Source organism: Bombina bombina, chromosome 8 (assembly GCF_027579735.1).
Source record: "Bombina bombina isolate aBomBom1 chromosome 8, aBomBom1.pri, whole genome shotgun sequence".
NCBI lineage: Eukaryota > Metazoa > Chordata > Amphibia > Anura > Bombinatoridae > Bombina > Bombina bombina.
In genome coordinates, this window is record NC_069506.1 from 340806786 (window position 1) to 340831644 (window position 24859).

Consider the following 24859-nt stretch of genomic DNA (forward strand, 5'->3'; position numbering starts at 1 on the left):
TATGGCCTGCATGATTACCCTGACAAAATATAATAATAAGACATGCGGTCTGAGACTCATGGTAACTAGGTTGTGTTAAGTAGTACTATTCTTAGCACTTTAATCCCTGTTACTCCCTCTATCGGGGGAGGTCTATATGGCCTAAATGATTACCCTGACAAAGTATAACAACAAAACATGCGGTCTGTGACCCATGGTAACTAGGTTGTGTTAAGTAGTACTATTCTTAGCACTTTAATCCCTGTAATTCCCCCTAACGGGGGAGGTCTATATGGCCTGCATGATTACCCTGACAAAGTATAACAACCAAACATGCGGTCTGGGACCCATGGTGGTACTGGTATAACTAGGTTATCTTAAGTAGTACTATTCTTAGCAGTTTAATCCCTCTGATTGCTCTGTCCTCCTACTTCAAATTTGGCAAAAACACATGTGGCTGTCTCAAAACAGTCCGGACACGAGATAGATAGATTTGATAGATAGATATACATATATTGATAGTTAGATTGAATCGATAGAAGATAAATAGATAGATTTGTTAGATATATAATTACACTGACAAAGTATAATAATTAAACATGCGGTCTGGGACCCATGGTAACTAGGTTGTGTTAAAGGGACACTGTACCCAAATTTTTTCTTTTTTAATTCAGAAAGAGCATGCAATTTTAAGCAGTCTGGGACTGGGACCCATGGGTAACTAGGTTGTGTTAAGTAGTACTATTCTTAGCACTTTCATCCCTGTTACTCCCACCTATCGGGGGAGGTCTATATGGCCATCATGATTAGCCTAACAAAGTACAACAATAAAACATGCGGTCTGGGACCCATGGTAACTAGGTTTATTTCAGTAGTACTGTTCTTATTAGTTTAATACCTGTTACTACCCCTATCGGGGTCTATATGGCCTGCATGATTACCCTGACCAAATAAAACAACAAGACATGCGGTCTGGGACTGGGACCCATGGGTAACTAGGTTGTGTTAAGTAGTACTATTCTTAGCACTTTTATCCCTGTGATTGGTCTGTCCTACTACTTCAAATTTGGCCTAAACACAAGTGGCTGTCTCAAAACATTCCGGACACGAGATAGATAGATTTGATAGATAGATAGATAGATATACATAGAGTGATAGTTAGATAGAATCGATAGAAGATAAATAGATAGATTTGATACATATATAATTACCCTGACAAAGTATAAAAATAAAATATGTGGTCTGTGACCCATGGTAACTAGGTTGTGTTAAGTAGTACTATTCTTAGCACTTCCATCCCTGTTACTCCCCCTATTGGTGGAGGTCTATATGGCCTGCATGATATATAATTACCCTTACATAGTATAACAATAAGACATGCGGTCTGGGACACATGGTAAGGTGGTGTTAAGTAGTACTATTCTTAGCAGTTTAATACCAGTTACTCCCCCTATTGGGGGAGGTGTATATGGCCGGCATGATATATAATTAGCCTAACAAAGTACAACAATCTGACATGTGGTCTGGGACCTACGGTAACAAGGTTGTGTTAAGTAGTACTATTCTTAGCAGTTTAATCCCTCTTACTCCCCCTATCAGGGGAGGTCTATATGGCCTGCATGATTACCCTTACAAAATATAATAATAAAACATGCGTCCTGGGACCCATGGTAAGGTTGTGTTAAGTAGTACTGTTCTTAGCACTTTCATCCCTGTTACTCCCACCTATCGGGGGAGGTCTATATGGCCATCATGATCTATAATTATACTAACAAAGTACAACAATAGGACATACATGTGGTCTGGGACCATCTGATTCTTTCAGGTATACCAGTTGCAGTGGTTCTGACCCTGCATTCTTGCTGCAACTCTACCTGCAAGAGAGATCTGTTACAGAATCTGTGCACTGGTATGCAAAGAGCTGGCCTGCCTGAAAGGAGCATTGATTTTAGGAACCCGGAGATAATTTTTAGGAACCGGGAGATGGAAAAAGATGCTTTGACATCCAGTACAGGTCGTTCTCCTTCAGCCTTTTTATACGAGTGTCCCGGACCCTCAACAGAAACAACAGAATGATACACCACATATGCCATCCTTTAGCACAATAGAGTACAGGTATGGCATCGAGTATTGGAACCCGGGGATAATTTTTAGGAACCGGGAGATGGAAAAAGATACTTTGACATCCAGTACAGGTCGTTCTCCTTCCGCCTATTTATACAAGGGTCCAGGACCCTCAACAGACACAACAGCATGAAACACCACCTATGCCATCCTTTTGCACAATAGAGTACAGGTATGGCATCGATTTTAGGAACCCAGAGATAATTTTTAGGAACCGGGAGATGGAAAAAGATGCTTGGACAACCTGTACACTTCGTTCTTCTTCAGCCTTTTTATAAGAGGGTCCCGGACCCTCAACAGAAACAACAGCAGGAAACACCACATGTGCCATCCTTTTGAACAATCCAGTACAGGTATGGCATTGATTTTAGGAACCCGGAGATAATTTTTAGGAACCGGGAGATGGAAAAAGATGCTTGGACATCCAGTACAGCTCGTTCTCCTTCAGCCTTTTTAGATGAGGGTCCAGGACCCTCAACAGAAACAACAGCAGGAAACACCACATATGCCATCCTTTTGCACAATAGAGTACAGGAATGGCATAGATTTTAGGAACCCAGAAATAATTTTTAGGAACCAGGAGATGGAAAAAGATGCTTGGACAACCAGTACACTTCATTCTCCTTCAGCCTTTTTATAAGAGGGTCCCGGACCCTCAACAAAAACAACAGCAGGAAACACCACATATGCCATCCTTTTTCTTTCTTTTTTTTTCTTTTTTTTTTTTAAAGTTTTATTTGTTAAAAAAAAGAAGCATTACAAAAGAATGATAGTGCACAACATCATTACAGCAATCTTCAAAGTTCCAATCTCTTAACAATGGGTTAAACCCGTTTTCTGCAAAATGTCCACGTGCATGTGACTGTTATAGTAAACATAAAATATTTGGATCTGAACATTGAATAGTTCTAACTTCTTTAATGCTTGACTTTGAGCTTGTTTCAACGAGTAAGTTAACCCGTTGTGTAATTTAAATAACATCTATATAGTATCATATTCATTGAAACTTAACATCAGGGTTATATTATCTGTAATATTTATGTACTCAGCTTCTTTGCTACATACCGCTGAGACTTAAGTTCCTGAGGTTGACACCCTTAGGGGTGTGGGAAAAGGTAGAATAAGAGAATAGTAAGGAGGTATTAGTATTTAAGAGAAGAGTGTAAAGGGGAGAGAGAGAGAAAAAAAGGGGGGGTGGAGAGGAGAGAGGGGGAGGAGAAGGGGTTGGGGGAGGGGGGAAAAGGGAAATAGGGAAGTAGGGGGTGGTTTTCTGGCTGATAAGGGGGAGGGGGTCAAATGGTGTGGTTCATCCTCTGTCAGGTGTCATGGGCTCCAATTTATTAGTTCAGTGATTTCCCTTCCAATTTGCCTTATAGCCCTCTTCCCGTCCAGATCAGGACCATCATCTCATGAGTAGCAAGTTTACCAATCCTGAGAAAATGATATCTTTCAAGGTTTATCAAATCCTCTACCCTGGCTCTCCACTCTCGTAGATTTGGTCTCTGAGCCCTCTTCCAGTATTTAGGAATCAGATCATTTGCACTATTCAGCATGAGCGAGAGAAGTAGATATTTGTCCTCACCAATTACTTTGGGGAGGTCGTGGTAAATCAGGTATGAGGGTTTTGGCGGAATGATTACTCCCAGTATTCTGCTCATGTCTCCCAGCACCTCCTCCCAAAAGGATATTATTTGTGGGCAGCTCCACCAGATGTGGAGAAGAGTTCCCTCCTCCCCACATCCTCTCCAGCACCCTCCATTTGTGTGAGGGTAGATTTTCTGCAGTCTATGGGGAGTGAGGTACCATCTGCTAAGTAACTTATAATGGGCCTCCTGTAGTTTCATGGACACTGATGCTCTCCTAGCTCTTCCAAAAATTTTAAGCCAATCCTTATATTCTATCTCCTGTCCCAACTTTGCCTACCAAGCCAGAGTATATGAGGATTTTGTAGATCAGGGAGATAAGGTGGGTCGAAGTCTGTGACATCACGCAGAGGGCTTCAAATGGCGTCCTATTCCTAGTGAGTGCCAACTGATCTTTGTGCGTATCAAAGTAGTGTTTTATCTGTGTCGTTCTGAACCATGAGGCGAAAATGTCTGGAGCCCATTCTACTAGTTCTGCCTGCGTTTTGAGCTTGCCCTGGTGCAAAATGTTAGACATGGAGATCTCCTGTAGTGTATAATGTGATCTCGCAATGTGCGGAGTGCTCTCGATTCCCAAATCCGGGTTCTCCCAGATGGGAGTGTTTGGTGAATGGGGCGAGGACAGTTGTGGGCCTCCGCCAATTAGTTTGTCCCATGTTGTAAACACCTCCGCCAGCAAGGGGAACTGCGGTATTATGGATGGGCAATTTTTAGCTGAGACCCAAGCCTGTGCTCCCGTGTTACTGCGCTTCATAATATCATTATCTATTTGTACCCCTGCTTTATTACGTAGGTTCTGACTCCATTCCACTAGTCTTTGCAAGGATATGGCTCTTTGGTATTCCCTCAGTAAAGGTATGCCTAGCCCCCCTCTATCTCTAGGCAAGTAGGTGGTTTGCTTTCTAATTCTGGGCTTTAACCCGTTCCAGATGTAGGATTCAATAGCTGACTGCATTTGTCGGACGTATGATGTCGACGGAGTGATCGGGACCGTTTGCATGATATATAACACCCTTGGAAGGATGTTCATCTTGACCACCCCTATCCGCCCCATCCACGAGATGGTTTTATTTTTCCAATTATTTAGGTCTTTAATGACGTCGTCTCGGATGCATTTATGATTGATCTCTGCAATCTCACAGATATTGGGTGATATAAGAATCCCCAGGTATTTGATAGTGTGTTGTGCTACCCTGATGGGGCATTCTATTAGGTGGGGGTGAAATGTTGCGGGTTGTTCTGTGATATTTAGTATCTCAGACGTCTGGGGGTTCAGGAGGAAGTTCAAAACCCCCCTGAAGATAGAGAACTCTAATAGGGCCTCCCTAAGTGAGTTGGGGGAGTCCAACAGTGTCAGTAGGATATTGTCCGCGTACATAGAGAGCTTATGCTCTATACCATCGATTGCAAAACCCTTGATACGAGTATTTGCTCTAATTTAGCTCGCCAAGACTTCAATTGTAAGGGCGAACAAGAGCGGTGAGTGGGGGCAGCCTTGCCTGGTCCCGTTCCGGATATTAAAGGCTTTTGACAGAATGCCGTTAACCCTGATTTTGGCATTTGGTGTTGAATAAAGGAACATAACCATGTTTATGAAACTGTTCCCAAACCCGAACCTCCCCAGCATGTGATGGATGAAAAGCCAGTTCACCCAGTCAAACGCCTTTTCAGTGTCTGTTGTGACCAGGGCGAGTGGCTGATTATGAACTTGGGCATACGTTATCATTTGTAGGGTTTTCAAGGTATTATCTCTCGCCTCTCGGGCTGGTACAAAGTCTACTTGATCAGTAGAGACCAGGGTCAGCAATAGCCTGTTGAGACGGTTAGCTATGACCTTGGCCAAGATTTTCACGTCCGAATTCAAGAGTGAAATCGGCAATAGTTTTCAGGTTTATCCTGTGATTTGCCGGTCTTAGGGATAACTGTAATATAAGCCTCTAGCATAGAGCTTGGCAGGCTTGGGGAATCTGACAGTGTGTGAAAAAACTTCATCAACCTTGGAGCTAGGATGTCGATGTATTTTTTATAATATTTGAGGCCAAAGCCATCTGGCCCGGGACTTTTCCCTGTAGGGAGATCTTTAATTGCTTTTTTAACCTCTGTAAGGGAAACAGGGGAGTCCAAAGCTTCTTTGTCATCCTCTGTGATTTTACGGAGCTCAGCTCCTTCAAGGTATTCTATAATTTTCCCTTCCTCCTGTTCTCCTCTTTCACAATTCTCGTCTTCGCTGTTTGCTTGTTTTATGTTATACAACGATTGGTAATACCTTCTAAAGGTATCTGCTATTGAGTTCGCGTCTGATTTAGTGTTCCCTTCCTCATCTGTCATTTGGTGGACATGGGACTTTAGCTTTTTGCGTACCAGCGCCCTAGCCAATAGCTTTCCAGCCTTGTCTCCTTGCTCATAGTAGAGTTGTCTCAATTTTAGAGCTTGCTTTTGGTATTCTTCCTGCAAGAATTTGATCAATCCCTCTCTAGCTGTGGTCAGTGTTTTCGTGAGTGCTTCCTCTGTCGGCTGCTCTTTGTGACTGAGTTCTGCCTTCTCTACCTGTGCAAGTAGGGTTTGATATCTCTCCCTTCTTGCTTTTTTAAGTCTTGCCCCCCTACTGATGAGTAACCCCCTGATAGTGCATTTGTGGGCCTCCCATATAGTGGTGTCTGGTATGTGGTTATCTGCATTGAGGTGAAAGAATTCAGCGATAGCCCTGTTTAATTCTACACTAAATAGCGGGTCATCTAGGAGAGTGTCGTCTAGTTGCCATATATAGGGCGTAACTGGGACAGTAGGCCACAGGATAGAGCACCCTACTGGTGTGTGATCTGACCAGGTAATTGAGTAGATGTTGCTGCTTTTCGTGATTGTTAGGCCTAATGTGTCCGTGAATAGATAATCTATTCTAGTATACTTTCTGTGAGGGTGTGAATAGAAAGTGTAATTTTTGGCCGAAGGATGGTGTGTCCTCCACACGTCATGTATACCTAGGTCCGTTAGAGAAGGCGTTTCAGTGTCTTATGTGGGACGCTAGAGAGGCCATCAGATGTGTTCATCAATGGGACAAGAGGGGCGTTGAAGTCGCCCCCTACATAAAGGGTACCCACTTTCATCTCTAGGATTTTGCGGATGACCTTTGGCAAGAAGAGGTGCTGGGAGTGATTTGGGCAGTAGACGTTTGCTAAAGTGATAGGTCTATGGTGTAGTAGTCCCGTAATCACCAGGTATCTGCCTTCCGGGTCTTTATATGTTTGAATGCCTTGGAACGGTGTGTTTTCAATGAAAAGCACTCCCACCCCGTTCTTTTTATGGGGCCCGAGGCAAATATTGCTGTGGGGTAGCAGTGTGAATTCCATTTTGGCTCTTGGCTCGCTGAAAAGTGTGTCTCTTGTATAAATACTATGTCCGAGCCCATTCTATGCATGTCCCTGACAATTATGGAGCATTTGGAAGGGCTGTTCATCCCTTTCACATTAATAGTGACAAGCTCCACTGGTCGCGGAATGTTCCACTTCTGTCTATGTGCTATACTGCGTAGGATGTTGTGTGGGGTGTTAGGGGTCTAAAGCCTCTGGAATGAAGGGGTAAGGGAAAGAGAGGAAAGAAAGGCTGGGGAGAGGAAAGAAAAAAAAAAAAAAGGGGGGGAGGGAGATGGAAGGTGGAGGAGAGAGAAGTGTAGTGAGGGAGGGGGCTGAGGGAGAGGGAAGGTGGAAGGAGAGAGGAGTATAGAGGTTAGGAGTGAGTGCAAAGTAAAAGGGGGGGGCGTAGAGAGAGTAAAGGGGGGGTGGATGAGGGGGGGACAAGAGTCGTTAAGTAAGGAATTAGTAGGGGAAGGGGTTAGTTGTCTTCCCTATGAAGACGAGAAGAAGCAATGTGTATCAAGTATCAATAGAGTGGTCTATTGAATCTAACTTTTACAATTACTTCAACAAATGAGGGGTAGTTGTCCCTGTTGTTTCGCTATAATTATAAACATATGTACATAACTTATTAAATTAACGTTCTCTGTTGACACAAATAAAAAAATTTGCTGGAGTGTGATAGAATGAGTATAGATGCGGTGAAAACAAACCATATTAGCAGTCAAACACAATGTAGATTGGTAAGGTTGGTGAGCTAACACACAATGTTATAACTTCCTGATATTTTTGCTTAGTATAGTTACGAAGTAAACCCTAGGGAGGCCTCTTAATTTCTGGCTACTGACTGTATTCCTACCTCCTCCTCTAAAAGATTTTGACCTCGAACATAGGGGATAAGGGTGCTAGTTTTGAGTTCCCTTTCAATGTGTCATACTGGTGGGCACGTTCCTATTTTGTGAGCCTAGTGGATGTCTGCTCTCTGAAGTGACCTATACTGGCTAAATTGCTACATTGGGAGCGTTTATCCTATCTAACTGACCTGAAGTGTTCTACCTCTAAATCTCCAAACTTGAGCATAATCTGTAAATACTGAAATCTATTATAAAGCAATGATTAACCAGCACACAACAAATAAAACATACGACCTGATAGGCTCTCCTAATACATTCGTCTGGTTGATGTACAAAGTGTAAGACATGAGTCCTTAAATATCGGAAGTCCTTTTTAAATAAGTCTATTGCTCTGCAAGTGGGCGATCTTCTCTAGGAGGTCTTCTTGGAACTCTGTGATTGTCCTGAGGAGGGTTGATATGGAGGCCTAGTGCTTGGTTGAAGCCAGGAAGGTCCTCTATTGTTTTAAGGATATGAGAAGTGTTATTTTTCGTTGCAATCAGGCAAGTAGGGAATCCCCATCTATATGGAATCTTCTTATCTTTAAGGACTGCCGTAACAAATCTCATGTCTTTTCTTTTCTGCAGCGTAGTTGGGCATAAATCCGAGTAGATCTGAATTTCTGATCCTCTAAATTCAAGTGGTTGTTGCGTCCTGGCTAGCCTCAATATTTCTTCTTTTTCTTTGAACGACAGCAACTTCATTATGACATCTCTGGGGGGGGCTCTGCTTGGCGGTTTAGGCCTCAGGGCCCTATGTGCTCTTTCAATCTGCACCTCTAGTGCTGAGTCATCTCTTTTAAGGCGTTTAATAAATTCTTGTATGTAGGTCTGGAGGGCAGGAGGATCGACTGCTTCTGGTATACCCCGTAGCCTGAGGTTGTTCCTCCTGCTCCTGTTCTCTAGGTCCTCTACACGGTCCATAAGGACCTGCACCATGCCATCTTGAGCTTGAATGTAGCTATTTTGATGTTGCATATCAGAGCTTAAAGTTTCTTGCTTTTCCTCAATTAGAGTGACCCGTTGATCTACTGCTGCAATATCCCTTTTTAGTTCCCCAAACATGACTTTAAAATCTTGCATGGCCACCTTGATATCATCCTTTGAGGAGAGGTGTCTGATATCTTCTTTTGTAATGTAAGATTGGCTATGCATCTGCCCCTCAGATTCATGAACCTGCACTACTGCAGTTTGCCTTGTGATGCCCTGGCCTGTGCTTCCTGTCATGGACCCAGGGTCAGCTGGTGTAAAGTAGTTTTCCATGGCTGAAGATTGAGTGTTTTTTAAAAGTTTAGTAGATCTTTTACTTGCCATTACATATGGTTGGGCAGTGTCCTCCCAGGGCCTTTATCCCTTCTGAGTCTGTACGGGCCCGTGATAGAAAGTGCTTTAAGTGACCTTGTCTGGGCATTAGAACAATAATCTGTAGTTCTCTATCTGAACTACCGGAGTCTGTTTAGCGTTATTGTACACCACCCCCCTGTGGGTGATAGGTCTCTAGTGATAGGTGTAAATCTATAAGCCTGCTTATGTACTTTTGCAGCTTGTGGCTAGCAGCGCTAGATTTCGTGCAGATCTTTTAAGTGAATATGATGCGTACTGGCATTTGTGTAAAGTCCGGAACCTCTTTTCAAGGGGGTTATAAGATCCTACCTCAGTGACTCACGTGTAGCCTTGATTCACAGCCGTGATTCTCAGCTTGAGAGCAACTCCATGTCCCAGGTGAGGCTGTTCCGCCGACAGGCCCAAGCAGACCACATGGGTGCAGTCCGGTGTCCCAGCTAGCAAAAACGGATGCGTGTGTCGGCTCTGGTCCGCAAGTGTCTGCAGAAGTCGCCTCCGATGGGCCGATAGACCAAATGAAGCGAGGTGGAGGTATGTAGTTGCGTTCCTCAGTCTGAGCGCTCAGGTCGGGATATGTTAGGAGGTGTCCGCTGGGCCGCAACTCTGGGTTGTGTGTTAGTAAGGGAACCAGTCCCTTATGTCGCCGGTGCTGTCTCTTTTAGGTCCCAGCTATGTCCCTTGTCACTCCGGTGCTCTTGTTTGCAGCTTCGGTTATAGTGACAACGTTAATTTTAAGCGAAATTGTAAGGAACTACGGAGCTCTAGAAAAAAGCTGCCATCTAGGTCTGTGGCTAAGCTCCGCCCCCCATATGCCATCCTTTTGAACAATCCAGTACAGGTATGGCATCGATTTTAGGAACCCGGAGATAATTTTTAGGAACCGGGAGATTGAAAAAGATGCTTTGACATCCAGTACAGGTCGTTCTCCTACCGCCTTTTTAGATGAGGGTCCCAGACCCTCAACATGCAAAACAGCATTACACACAACATATGCCATCCTTTTGCACAATAGAGTAAAGGTTTGGCATCGATTATAGGAACCCAGAGATAATTTTTAGGAACCGGGAGATGGAAAAAGATGCTTTGACATCCAGTAAAGGTCGTTCTCCTTCCGCCTTTTTATACGAGGGTCAAGGACCCTCAACAGGCACAACAGCATGAAACACCACCTATGCCATCCTTTTGCACAATAGAGTATAGGTATGGCATCGATTATAGGAACCCGGAGATAATTTTTAGGAACCGGGAGATGGAAAAAGATGCTTTGACATCCAGTACAGGTCGTTCTCCTTCCGCTTTTTTATACGAGGGTCCCGGACCCTCAACAGGCACAACAGCATGAAACACCACATATGCCATCCTTTTGCACAATAGAGTACAGGTATGGCATCGATTATAGGAACCCGGAGATAATTTTTAGGAACCGGGAGATGGAAAAAGATGCTTTGACATCCAGTACAGCTCGTTCTCCTTCAGCCTTTTTAGACGAGGGTCCAGGACCCTCAACAGAAACAACAGCAGGAAACACCACATATGCCATCCTTTTGAACAATAGAGTACAGGTATGGCATCGATTTTAGGAACCCGGAGATAATTTTTAGGAACCGGGAGATGGAAAAAGATGCTTGGACACCCAGTACAGCTCGTTCTCCTTCAGCCTTTTTAGACGAGGGTCCAGGACCCTCAACAGAAACAACAGCAGGAAACACCACATATGCCATCCTTTTAAACAATAGAGTACAAGTATGGCATTGATTATAGGAACCGGGGATAATTTTTAGGAACCGGGAGATGGAAAAAGATGCTTTGACATCCAGTACAGGTCGTTCTCCTTCAGCCTTTTTATACAAGGGTCCCGGACCCTCAACAGGCACAACAGCATGAAACACCACATATGCCATCCTTTTGCACCATAGAGTACAGGTATGGCATCGATTATAGGAACCCGGAGATAATTTTTAGGAACCGGGAGATGGAAAAAGATGCTTTGACATCCAGTACAGGTCGTTCTCCTTCCGCCTTTTTATACGAGGGTCCCGGTTCCTCAACAGGCACAACAGCATTAAACACCACATATGCCATCCTTTTGCACAATAGAGTACAGGTATGGCATCGATTATAGGAACCCAGAGATAATTTTTAGGAACCGGGAGATGGAAAAAGATGCTTTGACATCCAGTACAGGTCGTTCTCCTTCCGCCTTTTTATATGAGGGTCCAGGCCCTCAACAGGCACAACAGCATGAAACACCACATATGCCATCCTTTTGCACAATAGAGTACAGGTATGGCATCAATTATAGGAACCCGGAGATAATTTTTAGGAACCGGGAGATGGAAAAAGGTGCTTGGACACCCAGTACAGCTCGTTCTCCTTCAGCCTTTTTAGACGAGGGTCCAGGACCCTCAACAAAAACAACAGCAGGAAACACCACATATGCCATCCTTTTGAACAACAGAGTACAGGTATGTCATCAATTTTAGGAACCCAGAGATAATTTTTAGGAACTGGGAGAAGGAAAAAGATGCTTGGACACCCAATACAGCTCGTTCTCCTTCAGCCTTTTTAGACGAGGGTCCAGGACCCTCAACAGAAACAACAGCAGGAAACACCACATATGCCATCCTTTTGAACAATAGAGTACAGGTATGGCATCGATTTTAGGAACCCGGAGATAATTTTTAGGAACCGGGAGATGGAAAAGATGCTTGGACACCGAGTACAGCTCGTTCTCCTTCAGCCTTTTTAGATGAGGATCCAGGACCCTCAACAGAAACAACAGCAGGAAACACCACATATGCCATCCTTTTGAACAATAGAGTACAGGTATGGCATAGATTTTAGGAACCCGAAGATAATTTTTAGGAACCGGGAGATGGAAAAAGATGCTTGGACAACCAGTACACTTCGTTCTCCTTCAGCATTTTTATAAGAGGGTCCCGGACCCTCAACAGAAACAACAGCAGGAAACACCACATATGCCATCCTTTTGAACAATAGAGTACAGGTATGGCATCGATTTTAGGAACCCGGAGATAATTTTTAGGAACCGGGAGATGGAAAAAGATGCTTGGACACCCAGTACTGCTCGTTCTCCTTCAGCCTTTTTAGACGAGGGTCCAGGACCCTCAACAGAAACAACAGCAGGAAACACCACATATGCCATCCTTTTGAACAATAGAGTACAGGTATGGCATCAATTTTAGGAACCCAGAGATAATTTTTAGGAACCAGGAGATGGAAAAAGATGCTTGGACACCCAGTACAGCTCGTTCTCCTTCAGCCTTTTTAGACGAAGGTCCAGGACCCTCATCAGGAACAACAGCATGAAACACCACATATGCCATCCTTTTGAACAATAGAGTACAGGTATGGCATTGATTTTAGGAACCCATAGATAATTTTTAGGAACCGGGAGATGGAAAAAGATGCTTGGACACCCAGTACAGCTCTTTCTCCTTCAGCCTTTTTAGGTGAGGGTCCAGGACCCTCAACAGAAACAACAGCAGGAAACACCACATATGCCATCCTTTTGAACAATAGAGTACAGGTATGGCATCGATTTTAGGAACCTGGAGATAATTTTTAGGAACCGGGAGATGGAAAAAGATGCTTGGACAACCAGTACACTTCGTTGTCCTTCAGCCTTTTTATAAGAGGGTCCCGGACCCTCAACAGAAACAACAGCAGGAAACACCACATATACCATCCTTTTGAACAATCCAGTGCAGGTATGGCATCGATTTTAGGAACCCGGAGATAATTTTTAGGAACCGGGTGATGGAAAAAGATGCTTGGACACCCAGTACAGCTCGTTCTCCTTCAGCCTTTTTTTACGAGGGTCAAGGACCCTCAACAGGCACAACAGCATGAAAGACCAAATATATGCCATCCTTTTGTACAATAGAGTACAGGTATGGCATCGATTATTGGAACCCGTGGATAATTTTTAGGAACCGGGAGATGGAAAAAGATGCTTTGACTTCCAGTACAGCTGGTTCTCCTTCAGCCTTTTTATACGAGGGTCCAGGACCCTCAACAGGCACAACAGCATGAAAGACCCCATATGCCATCCTTTTGCACAATCGAGTACAGGTATAGCATCGATTATTGGAACCCGGAGATAATTTTTAGGAACCGGGTGATGGAAAAAGATGCTTGGACACCCAGTACAGGTCGTTCTCCTTCAGCCTTTTTTTACGAGGGTCAAGGACCCTCAACAGGCACAACAGCATGATAGACCAAATATATGCCATCACTTGCTTTTGCACAATCAAGTACAGGTATGGCATTGTTTTTAGGAACCCGGAGATAATTTTTAGTAACCGCAAGATGGAAAAAGATGCTTGTTCGTACCTCCTACTTCAAATTCAGGGCAATCTAATGTGCCACCAGATATGAGTGGTGTGTTAATGAGTACTATTCTTAACAGTTTCATCACTGTTATGTGCCTTTTTCTTTGGTTTTGTTTTTGTAGCCACAGTGCATCACCAGAGGCCAGAAAAATTAGGCATGTCCAAATACCTGAAAAATAAGGTATTGTTGCAGCCATAAGCTTTAGCAGCGGCAAGAAAACTTGATGTTTGTAGAACAGTTCTAAAGTGCACTAAAACCTTGAGGCTTGAACACTAGTTGTTGGTGGATAAGTCACGCAAGTCATCCGCCATTCGAAGATAAAATACAGCAGCATGTGTACCATTTGTAGCCCAAGCCAGCTCATCTCATCAGGCCTTTTTTACTCAAATGTATCGCCCAATGTCAGTCCCTTCGGGATCCATCCCTCATTAATTTTAATAAAGGTGAGATAATCAAGACTTTTTTGACCTAGGCGACTTCTCAGTGACAAATCCTCCTGCTGCACTGAAGGTCCTTTCTGAAAGGACACTTGAAGCGGGGCGGGCCAGAAGTTCGATTGCAAATTGGGATAGCTCAGGCCACAGGTCAAGCCTGCACACCCAGTAGTCAAGGGGTCCATCGCTCCTAAGAGTGTTGAGATCCGCAGTTAATGCTTGGTAGTCTGATACCTGTCGGTTGAGTCTTTCTCTGAGGCTGGATCCCGAAGGGCTGTGGCGATGCATAGGAGTTAAAAAGGTCTGCATGTCCTCCATCAACAACACATCTGGAAAGCGTGCTGTCCTTGCCGGCGTGGTCGTGGGAGGCGTATTAATTTCATCTCTTCCCCTGTTCGATTCCCGTTGTGCTGCTGTGACATCACCCTTATATGCTGTGTAAAGCATAGTTTTTAATTTATTTTTGAACTGATCCATCCTTTCCGACTTGCGGGAAACTGGTAACATTTCAGTTACTTTATGCTAATACCGGGGGTCTAGTAGCGTGGACACCCAGTACAGGTCGTTCTCCTTAAGCTTTTTTATACGAGAGTCCCTCAACAGACACGACAGCATGAAAGACCCCATTTGCACAAGGTTGGATGCCGAGATAATCATGTCCCGTTCCTCATCCTCACTGATCTCACTGAAGTATTCTTCTTCCCCCCAGCCACCTACAACACCACGGGTACCAGATAGGTGACAACAACGAGCACCCTGGGATGCCTGTTGTGCTTGGTCTTCCTCCTCCTCAAAGCCAAATTCCTCCTCTGACTCCTCTTCCTCACAATCCTCTTCCTGCGTTGCTGCTGTTCCAGCAAGCGATGCTGATAAGGCTGATTCTGGTGGTGATGGAGACCACAACTCTTCCTCTTCACGCTCATCTACGGCCTGATCCAGCACTCTTTGCAGGGCACGCTCCAGGAAGAAAACAAATGGTATGATGTCGCTGATGGTGCCTTTGGTGCGACTGACAAGGTTTGTCACCTCCTCAAAAGGACGCATGAGCCTACAGGCATTGCGCATGAGCATCCAGTAACGTGGAAAAAAATCCCCAGCTCCCCAGAGGCTGTCCTAGCACCCCGGTCATACAAATACTTGTTAACAGCTTTTTCTTGTTGGAGCAGGCTATCGAACAATAGGAGTGTTGAATTCCAACGTGTCGGGCTGTCGCAAATTAAGCGCCTCACTGGCAGGTTGTTTCAACGCTGAATATCGGACAAGTGCGCCATGGCCGTGTAGGAACGCCTGAAATGGCCACACACCTTCCTGGCCTGCTTCAGGACGTCCTGTAAGCCTGGGTACTTAAGCACAAAGCATTGTACAATCAGATTACACACATGTGCCATGCACGGCACATGTGTCAACTTGCCCAATTTCAATGCTGCCACCAAATTACTTCCATTGTCAGAAACAACCTTGCCAATCTCCAGTTGGTGCAGAGTCAGCCACTGATCCACCTGTGTGTTCAGGGCGGACAGGAGTGCCGGTACGGTGTGACTCTCTGCTTTGAGGCAAGTCAACCCCAAGACGGCGTGACACTGCCATATCTGGGATGTTGTATAGTACCTGGGGAGCTGGGGGGTGCCGTTGATGTGGAGCAAGATGCCGCAGCAGAAGAGCAATCAGCCGAGGAAGAGGTTATGGAGAGGATGGAGTAGGAGGAGTAGAGGAGGTAGCAGCAGACCTGCCTGCAAGTCGTTGCGGTGTCACCAACTCCTCTGCAGAGCCACGCATTCCATGCTTGTCAGCCGCCAGCAGGTTTACCCAATGAGCAGTGTAGGTGATATACCTGCCCTGACCATGCTTTGCAGACCAGCTATCTGTGGTCATATGGACCCTTGCCCCAATGCTTGGGGATTGCCTTTTGAGAAAAAAAAAATCGGCCGGGTACCTTCCACTGCTGTGTCCCAATAGATACAATTTTTTTGAACGCCTCAGACTCCACCAGCTTGTATGGTAAAAGCTGGCGGGCTAAGAGTTCAGACAAGTCTGCTGTCAGACGCCGGGCAAGGAGGTGGCTTTGGGACATTGGCTTCTTACGCTCAAACATTTCCTGGACAGACACCTGACTGTGGGCAGATGAGCAGGAACTGCTATGTAAGAGAGACTGAGTGGCGGATTGTTGAGAGGGGGCAAGGAGGACAGCAGTGGTTGACGTGGATGAAGATGCTGGAACAGGAGGAGGATGGTGGCTTTGAGTTTGGGTGCTGCTTCGACTCATGTGTTCATCCCATTGGCATTTGTGATGTGAGACCATGTGCCTTCGCAAAGCAGTTGTACCTAGGTGGGTGTTAGTCTTCACACTACTCAGTTTCTTTTGGCACAGGTTGCAAATGGAATCGCTGTTGTCAGAGGCAGACACACAAAACAAATGCCACACTGCTGAGCTCTGCGATGACGGCATTCTGGTGGTGGCAACAGCATGCGTTGATTGGCGTGCTGTCTGGCTGACCCCGGGGGCCGATGCATGCTGTCTGACTGTGCCACTATCTCCTTGCAACGACCTCCGCCTGCTTCCAACTTGTCTCCTCCTCCTCCTCCTCCTCTCTGTCTCCCCATCTGAACTTTCCCCTTCTTCTTCTTCTTCTTCTTCTTCTCTTCTAGCGGGCACCTACGTGACATCCACGGACACATCATCATCAACCACTTCACTTGTATCTGACACATCAACAAAGGAAGCAGCAGCGGGTACAACGTCATCATCATCATCACACCGTACGTCCATGTCTGTAATGCTGCCTGACTGAGACATATCACTGTTATCTACATCCTCTGTCAATGATGGTTGCGCATCACTCATTTCTTCCAACTGATGTGTCAATAACTCCTCTGACAGATCAAGTGAATCGGCTGTGGTGCTAGTGTTGATGGTGGCGGCAGGGGGGCGAGTGGCACTGGTCACAAGTTGAGAGGTCCCCGAAGCTATGCTGGAGGTGGATGGTGCGTCAAGGTTACGAGCGGAAGCTGTAGCAGATTGGGTGTCCTGTGTTATAAAGTCAACTATTTCATCAGAACTTTTCGGGTTCATGGTACGTGCCCTAACACTGGGCATTATTCTATGGCCAAAGGGAATAACAGCACCACGACCACGACGGCCCCTGCGGGGTGGCCTGCCTCTGCCTGTCATTTTTGTTTATTTTTTTTTAATTTACACTTACACTACTATTAAAAAAGATAACTTTTGCACTGGGCAAGTGGGCACAGTATACGCTGTGAGCCTGAAACAAAAAAGCAGACTGATGTTTCACAATCCAAAAAGTTTATTTTTTTTAAATGTACACTTACACTACTATTAAAGAAGAAGATATGAGTGGTGGCACTGAGGATGGAATTAGGCAAAGTATATGCTGGGAGCCTGACACACAGGCTGGCACTAGTGGCAGGCTGGCCTGGAAACTAAAATTAAAAAAACACTAGCAGACTGATGTAAAACATTTTTTTTTTAAAGTTACACTAATGTTACAACAGATATAAGTGGTGGCACTGGGGATGGAAGTAGGCACAGTTTATGCTGGGAGCCTGACACACAGGCTGGCACTAGTGGCAGGCTGGCCTGGAAACTAAAATTAAAAAAAATTAGCAGACTGATGTAAAAGTTTTTTTTTTTTAAAGTTACACTAATGTTACAACAGATATAAGTGGTGGCACTGGGGATGGAAGTAGGCACAGTATATGCTGGGAGCCTGACACACAGGCTGGCACTAGTGGCAGGCTGGCCTGGCAACTAAAATTAAATAACAATAGCAGACTGATGTAAAAAAAAAATTAAAAAAAAATGTACACTAATGTTACAACAGATATGAGTGGTGGCACAGAGCAATTAATCACAGTATATGCTGTGTGCCTGGGAGACCCAGGCCTGATGGAAAATGAAATAAGATTACACTAACAAATTAATGTAATTTTTTTTTTTTTTAAATTTACAGTAATGTTACGTTACAACACCAGATATGAGTGGTGGCACAGAGGAATTAATCACAGTATATGCTTGCTGTGGGCCTGACACACAGGCTTGATGGAAAATGAAATTAGATTAAACTTGCAATTAGCAAACTAATGTAAAAGTTTTTATTTTTTTTTATTTTAAATAATGTTACACCAGATATGAGTGGTGGCACAGAGCAATTAATAACAGTATATACTGTGTGCCTGAGAGAACCAGGCCTGATGGAAAATGAAATTAGATTACACTAACAAACTAATGTAAAAATTTTTTTTTTTAAATTTACAATAATGTTACGTTACACCACCAGATATGAGTGGTGGCACAGAGGAATTAATCACAGTATATGCTTGCTGTGGGACTGGCACACAGGCCTGATGGAAAATGAAATTAGATTAAACTTGCAATTAGCAAACTAATGTAAAAGTTTTGTTTTTTAAATTTAAAATAATGTTTCACCAGCTATGCTGGAGGTGGATGGTGCGTCAAGGTTACGAGCGGAAGCTGTAGCAGATTGGGTGTCCTGTGTTATAAAGTCAACTATTTCATCAGAACTTTTCGGGTTCATGGTACGTGCCCTAACACTGGGCATTATTCTATGGCCAAAGGGAATAACAGCACCACGACCACGACGGCCCCTGCGGGGTGGCCTGCCTCTGCCTGTCATTTTTGTTTATTTTTTTTTAATTTACACTTACACTACTATTAAAAAAGATAACTTTTGCACTGGGCAAGTGGGCACAGTATACGCTGTGAGCCTGAAACAAAAAAGCAGACTGATGTTTCACAATCCAAAAAGTTTATTTTTTTTTAAATGTACACTTACACTACTATTAAAGAAGAAGATATGAGTGGTGGCACTGAGGATGGAATTAGGCAAAGTATATGCTGGGAGCCTGACATACAGGCTGGCACTAGTGGCAGGCTGGCCTGGAAACTAAAATTAAAAAAACACTAGCAGACTGATGTAAAAATTTTTTTTTTTAAAGTTACACTAATGTTACAACAGATATAAGTGGTGGCACTGGGGATGGAAGTAGGCACAGTTTATGCTGGGAGCCTGACACACAGGCTGGCCCTAGTGGCAGGCTGGCCTGGAAACTAAAATAAAAAAAAAATAGCAGACTGATGTAAAAGTTTTTTTTTTTTTAAAGTTACACTAATGTTACAACAGATATAAGTGGTGGCACTGGGGATGGAAGTAGGCACAGTATATGCTGGGAGCCTGACACACAGGCTGGCACTAGTGGCAGGCTGGCCTGGCAACTAAAATTAAATAACACTAGCAGACTGATGTAAAAAAATAATTAAAAAAAAATGTACACTAATGTTACAACAGATATGAGTGGTGGCACAGAGCAATTAATCACAGTATATGCTGTGTGCCTGGGAGACCCAGGCCTGATGGAAAATGAAATTAGATTACACTAACAAATTAATGTAATTTTTTTTTTTTTTTTAATTTACAGTAATGTTACGTTACAACACCAGATATGAGTGGTGGCACAGAGGAATTAATCACAGTATATGCTTGCTGTGGGCCTGGCACACAGGCTTGATGGAAAATGAAATTAGAATAAACTTGCAATTAGCAAACTAATGTAAAAGTTTTTTTTTTTTTTATTTTAAATAATGTTACACCAGATATGAGTGGTGGCACAGAGCAATTAATAACAGTATATACTGTGTGCCTGAGAGAACCAGGCCTGATGGAAAATGAAATTAGATTACACTAACAAACTAATGTAAAAATTTTTTTTTTTTAATTTACAATAATGTTACGTTACACCACCAGATATGAGTGGTGGCACAGAGGAATTACTCACAGTATATGCTTGCTGTTGGCCTGGCACACAGGCCTGATGGAAAATGAAATTAGATTAAATTTGCAATTAGCAAACTAATGTAAAAGTTTTGTTTTTTACATTTAAAATAATGTTTCACCAGATATGAGTGGTGGCACAGAGCAATTAATAACAGTATATGCTGTGTGCCTGATAGACCCAGGCCTGATGGAAAATGAAATTAGATTATTGTAAATTTGTTTTTTTTTTTAAATTTAAAATAATGTTACACCACCAGATATGAGTGGTGGCGCAGAGGAATTAATAACAGTATATGCTGTGTGCCTGAGAGACCCAGGCCTGATGGAAAATGAAATTAGATTATTGTAAATTTGTTTTTTTTTTTTAATTTAAAATAATGTTACACCACCAGATATGAGTGGTGGCGCAGAGGAATTAATCACAGTATATGCTTGCTGTTGGCCTGGCACACAGGCCTAATGGAAAATGAAATTAGATTAAATTTGCAATTAGCAAACTAATGTAAAAGTTTTTTTTTTTAATTTAAAATAATGTTACACCAGGGGGGCGTGTCTGACCATCGGCTAAGATGACTGCTTCTTAATTCTGGCTGATCAAGGAAGAGGATAAAACCACTGTTTACCTCTCCATATTCCATGAATCAAGCTTTTATTTTCAGAATTTATTGAATGAGAATATCTGGGGAATTGAACTATACTACTTTCACCTAGCTCTCAGCCCAGCAGCCATATTTAGATGTAGTACGCAGTGGAGGCCTGATTACGGCTTGGAACTTCATCTACCCCCCGTATCCTGCTTACCCAGCACATCCAGTTACTTGAACTGAGACAAACCACAGAATTTATTGCATAGAACCACATTCGCTATTCTCAATTAGAGATTGATTTACACCAAGGTGCTATTGCCGGACTAAGGTACATAGAGGCACTATCTCAAGTGTCACTAAGATGGAGTCCGAAGTACAGACATGGGGAGAAGACATCTGTGACATACTAGATGCGCACTTCAAGGAGCTGATTCAACTAATGAGACATTGCTTCTCTGAAGCGATAGTCCGACAGAAGCAGATTGTAAATGGCGCTAATCCTGTCAGCACACTAGAGGAGACATTGGGCGGATATAATGTGGAGGCTGATGCAGCTATAGAGCCAGATGAGATTTTTACGTCCAACACCGTGAGCAGTGTCACAGCGACAGATCTGCAAGACTCAGAGATTGGGAGCCCAGGGCATCACACGAGTTGTAAGATTGCCATGGAGAGCGGCAAAGTTACCCAGGTGATCCAAGATGGGCTAACAAAAAATCCTATGCATGCACCAGTTCTTCTTGCCCGGAGAGACCCTGCTGAAAGACAGCCAGAAGCCCATGACAGTCTACGGAGCATCAGGAGCTGCTCATTTGGACTAAAACTTTGCTACTATATAGTTCTTATGAATGTCCTTTTGCTTCTACTGGGGACCTTCACCCGTAAGACACAGATCAGCCCAGGGACATCTAATCAAAGAAGAGGGATCGGTTAGTATACTAAGAATGGACATTTAATGGCCAGTGATCCCTGGACAGGATATACTATCATAATAGTCTGGGACACAGAAGGCATCAATTACTGTCTAAAGTAATGACGGTCTCGAGACCTGAACCTTCAGTTTTTTATGTCCATTTCTGTACTATGTGCAAAATGGTGCCTTCAAAACCTGACATTTATAATTTATTAACTAGAGATTGCATTGCCCTCAGGAAAGGTGTTTGATAGATGTTAGCCTAAACTTTCCACCTCTTCTATAGGTTTATACTAGTTGCCGGGGACCCGGAAAACTGCATGCTAAGTCAAATATCTGCTTCCAGCTAGAGTGATGTTAATGGGAGTTCTATTATGGGCTGTTTTACAGTTCTTAACAATATGCCCTTAATATATGTCTAACCGTTTAGTTACTTCTCTGCAATAGTTAATATTGTTAGATATAATTGGTTTATAGGCAATATTCCTATGCTAGTTTATATAGTGAAAGTTTATATGAGGGGATACAAGTTTGTTTTCTCCTAGCAGTTAGTTATTCGATGTTCAAACAAGGAATATCTTTATATTTTATAAAATGTTTAGACAAGCGATGTATACAATAGTCTAAATAAGCGTTTTCCCTCTTCAGTGTTTCATTTAGTTTAAGATATGTCCTGCACCATCAGACGGCTTCTTAAATATTTTTATGTATGGGCTGCTGTTATTACCGGGTGTCTCCACTAGAGGGGAGTAGAACTCTATTAATGTCTGACTGTTGTAGAGTTAGCACAGACATGCTTTTAATATGTACCTACTCCTTAGTTATTTAGAAGCGAGGTTAATATCACCATACATAATTTGTTTATAGACATGGTTTTTAGCTAAGTCTAAACAGGGAATGTCAGAGCTTTGAGATATTTGTTTAATGTATGCCACAGCAGCTGGTTATTGAATGTTTAATTCTAGATTATCATCCTATATGCCCTTTTCCTCAGCTTATAAGGTGATGTGAGATTTCCATATTAGAATGTGATTTATCCTTACAGATCTATCTCATGTAGTGTAAAAATAAGATCATATACCACTATATTTGTTTCCCCCATATTGATGAGACCCTGAGAGTGCTAGTACAGTTCTTTGGTTTTTTTTGTTTTTTTTTCTCTCAGTTTTAAGTTCTACTAAAGCCACTTTGGTGTAGATGCTATTTTACGTACTGTGGTGATGTTGTGTTAATGTACAATATTGTATAGTATTATTGTTTGCCCTTATGAGATGAGGGGTTTATGTGCAGAGACCATTTGTACAGCCATATACTAATGTATTTCATATAATATTGGTATATATATTGAGGTTCTTTTATATCATTTCACGTGACATATTGAATACAAAAAAGAAAACATGGGATTTACCATTTGGGATCCAAAAGTGGTCTCATATAGTTCATAGCTGCCCATTGTACCATCACGTTTCCATTAGAACTAGGAGGTCCAAGAGTGGCCTCAGCTGCTAATCGGAGGGCATCCATTATGAGAGGCAAGTTCTATGTCATTTAACATTGTTGCCTATGGCCATATATAGGTATTTTGTCAAATATGTTTTGTTTATTCAAGTCATTTAACTGTAAATTATTTCTTTGTACTGACTTTATGGCTCTGTAATGTTTGCTTGCTTTATTTTATATCCCAATAAAATATATATAAAAAAAAAATAATAATGTTATACCAGATATGAGTGGTGGCACAGAGGAATTAATCACAGTATATGCTTGCTGTGTGCCTGAGAGACCCAGGCCTGATGGAAAATGAAATTAGATTACACTTGCAATTAGCAAACTAATGTAAAAGTTTTTTATTTTTTTATTTTTTTTATTTACACTAATGTTAGACCACCAGATATGAGTGGTGGCGCAGAGGAATTAATCACAGTATATGCTTGCTGTTGGCCTGGCACACAGGCCTGATGGAAAATGAAATTAGATTAAACTTGCAATTAGCAAACTAATGTAAAAGTTTTTTTTTAAATTTAAAATAATGTTACACCACCAGATATGAGTGGTGGCAGTGAGCAAGTTGGCACAATATATGCTGTGAGGCTCACACACAGGCTGGTGGCAGGCAGGCAAATGCAAAAAACGACTGGAGTTCTAGCCCTATGCAAAAAAAAAAAAGACTGGAAAACAAAAAAAAAAAAAGCCAGATGTAGCCCTAAAAAGGGCTTTTTGGGGTGCTGTCCTTACAGCAGAGATCAGATTAGTCCTTCAGGACTGTAGTGGAGACTAAATACACTAGCCTAGCTATCGATTTCCCTATAAAATCAGGAGCTGCAACACTAAACCTCCTCTCTCTTCAAAAGCTGCATCACAATGATTCTAAAATGGCTGCTGCCCGGGACCTGGGAGGGTCTGGAAGGGAGTGTCTGCTGCTGATTGGCTGTAATGTGTCTGCAGACTGTGAGATACAGGGTCAAAGTTTACTCAATGATGACGAATAGGGGCGGATCGAACATCTCATATGTTCATTAGAACTGCCCTGACTACTTGTCAGATATTCCTAACTGTTACTTCAGCTGTTAAATATTATTGTTTCCGTTATTCAGTTATTACATCTCAAACATTGTTGTTGTATTTCAAAAGTGATAAAACTTTGTTTCAAACTATATTCTCTAAGCTAGTAATGAAGTCTCATATTACTGCAGAATAACTTCTCTGTCTTACTATTTCTTTTGCCAATTTAACTAAAGGTTGATATATATTGTTTTATTAACACTAACATTTCTGTGGCCATAGTACTTCCACTTATATTGTACTGGTTTGCTGTATAGCAGACCATCAGATATAACTGTTACAAAAACATATTTTCAGTTAATAATTGCTACATAAAGTATCTATACAAAGAAATGGCAATTATTTGACACTTATCCCCTTGAGCCACTGGAGGGCTCTGGTTCTTTGTAAGGATGATTGAAAGCTACTGGCTGCACTGGCTGGCTCTCTAGCACCACCTGCCTTCCAGCTACAGGCAGTTACCTAATCAGTCCTATAAAAGTGCCCGTGTGTAGGACTAGATCTGCCCCTTGGTGTGCTATTACATGCCTCTGATATTGTTGCTGACCTACGTTTTGGCCGGCTTTCTGATTATTTTCTTACCTTCTGATTTGGGATTGATTTTTTCTTCCTGTATCCTGACCTTGACTTCTCTGTTGCCTCCTGTTTTGGTGCTTTTCTGCCGGGCTGGTTTCTGACATACTGCCTGTCTGATGACTCATCGTGTGTCCCTGCAAGTATCTTTGGCTCTCTACAGTATCCTTTACTTTCAGTGAAACCCTCAGAGAGCAGTTTTGTGAGCCTCTGAATACGGAAGAAGGTGGCATTAAACAGCTCCCTGAATAAAACCCCGGACTTGACTCTCTGAGGGTTTAACTGAAAGTAA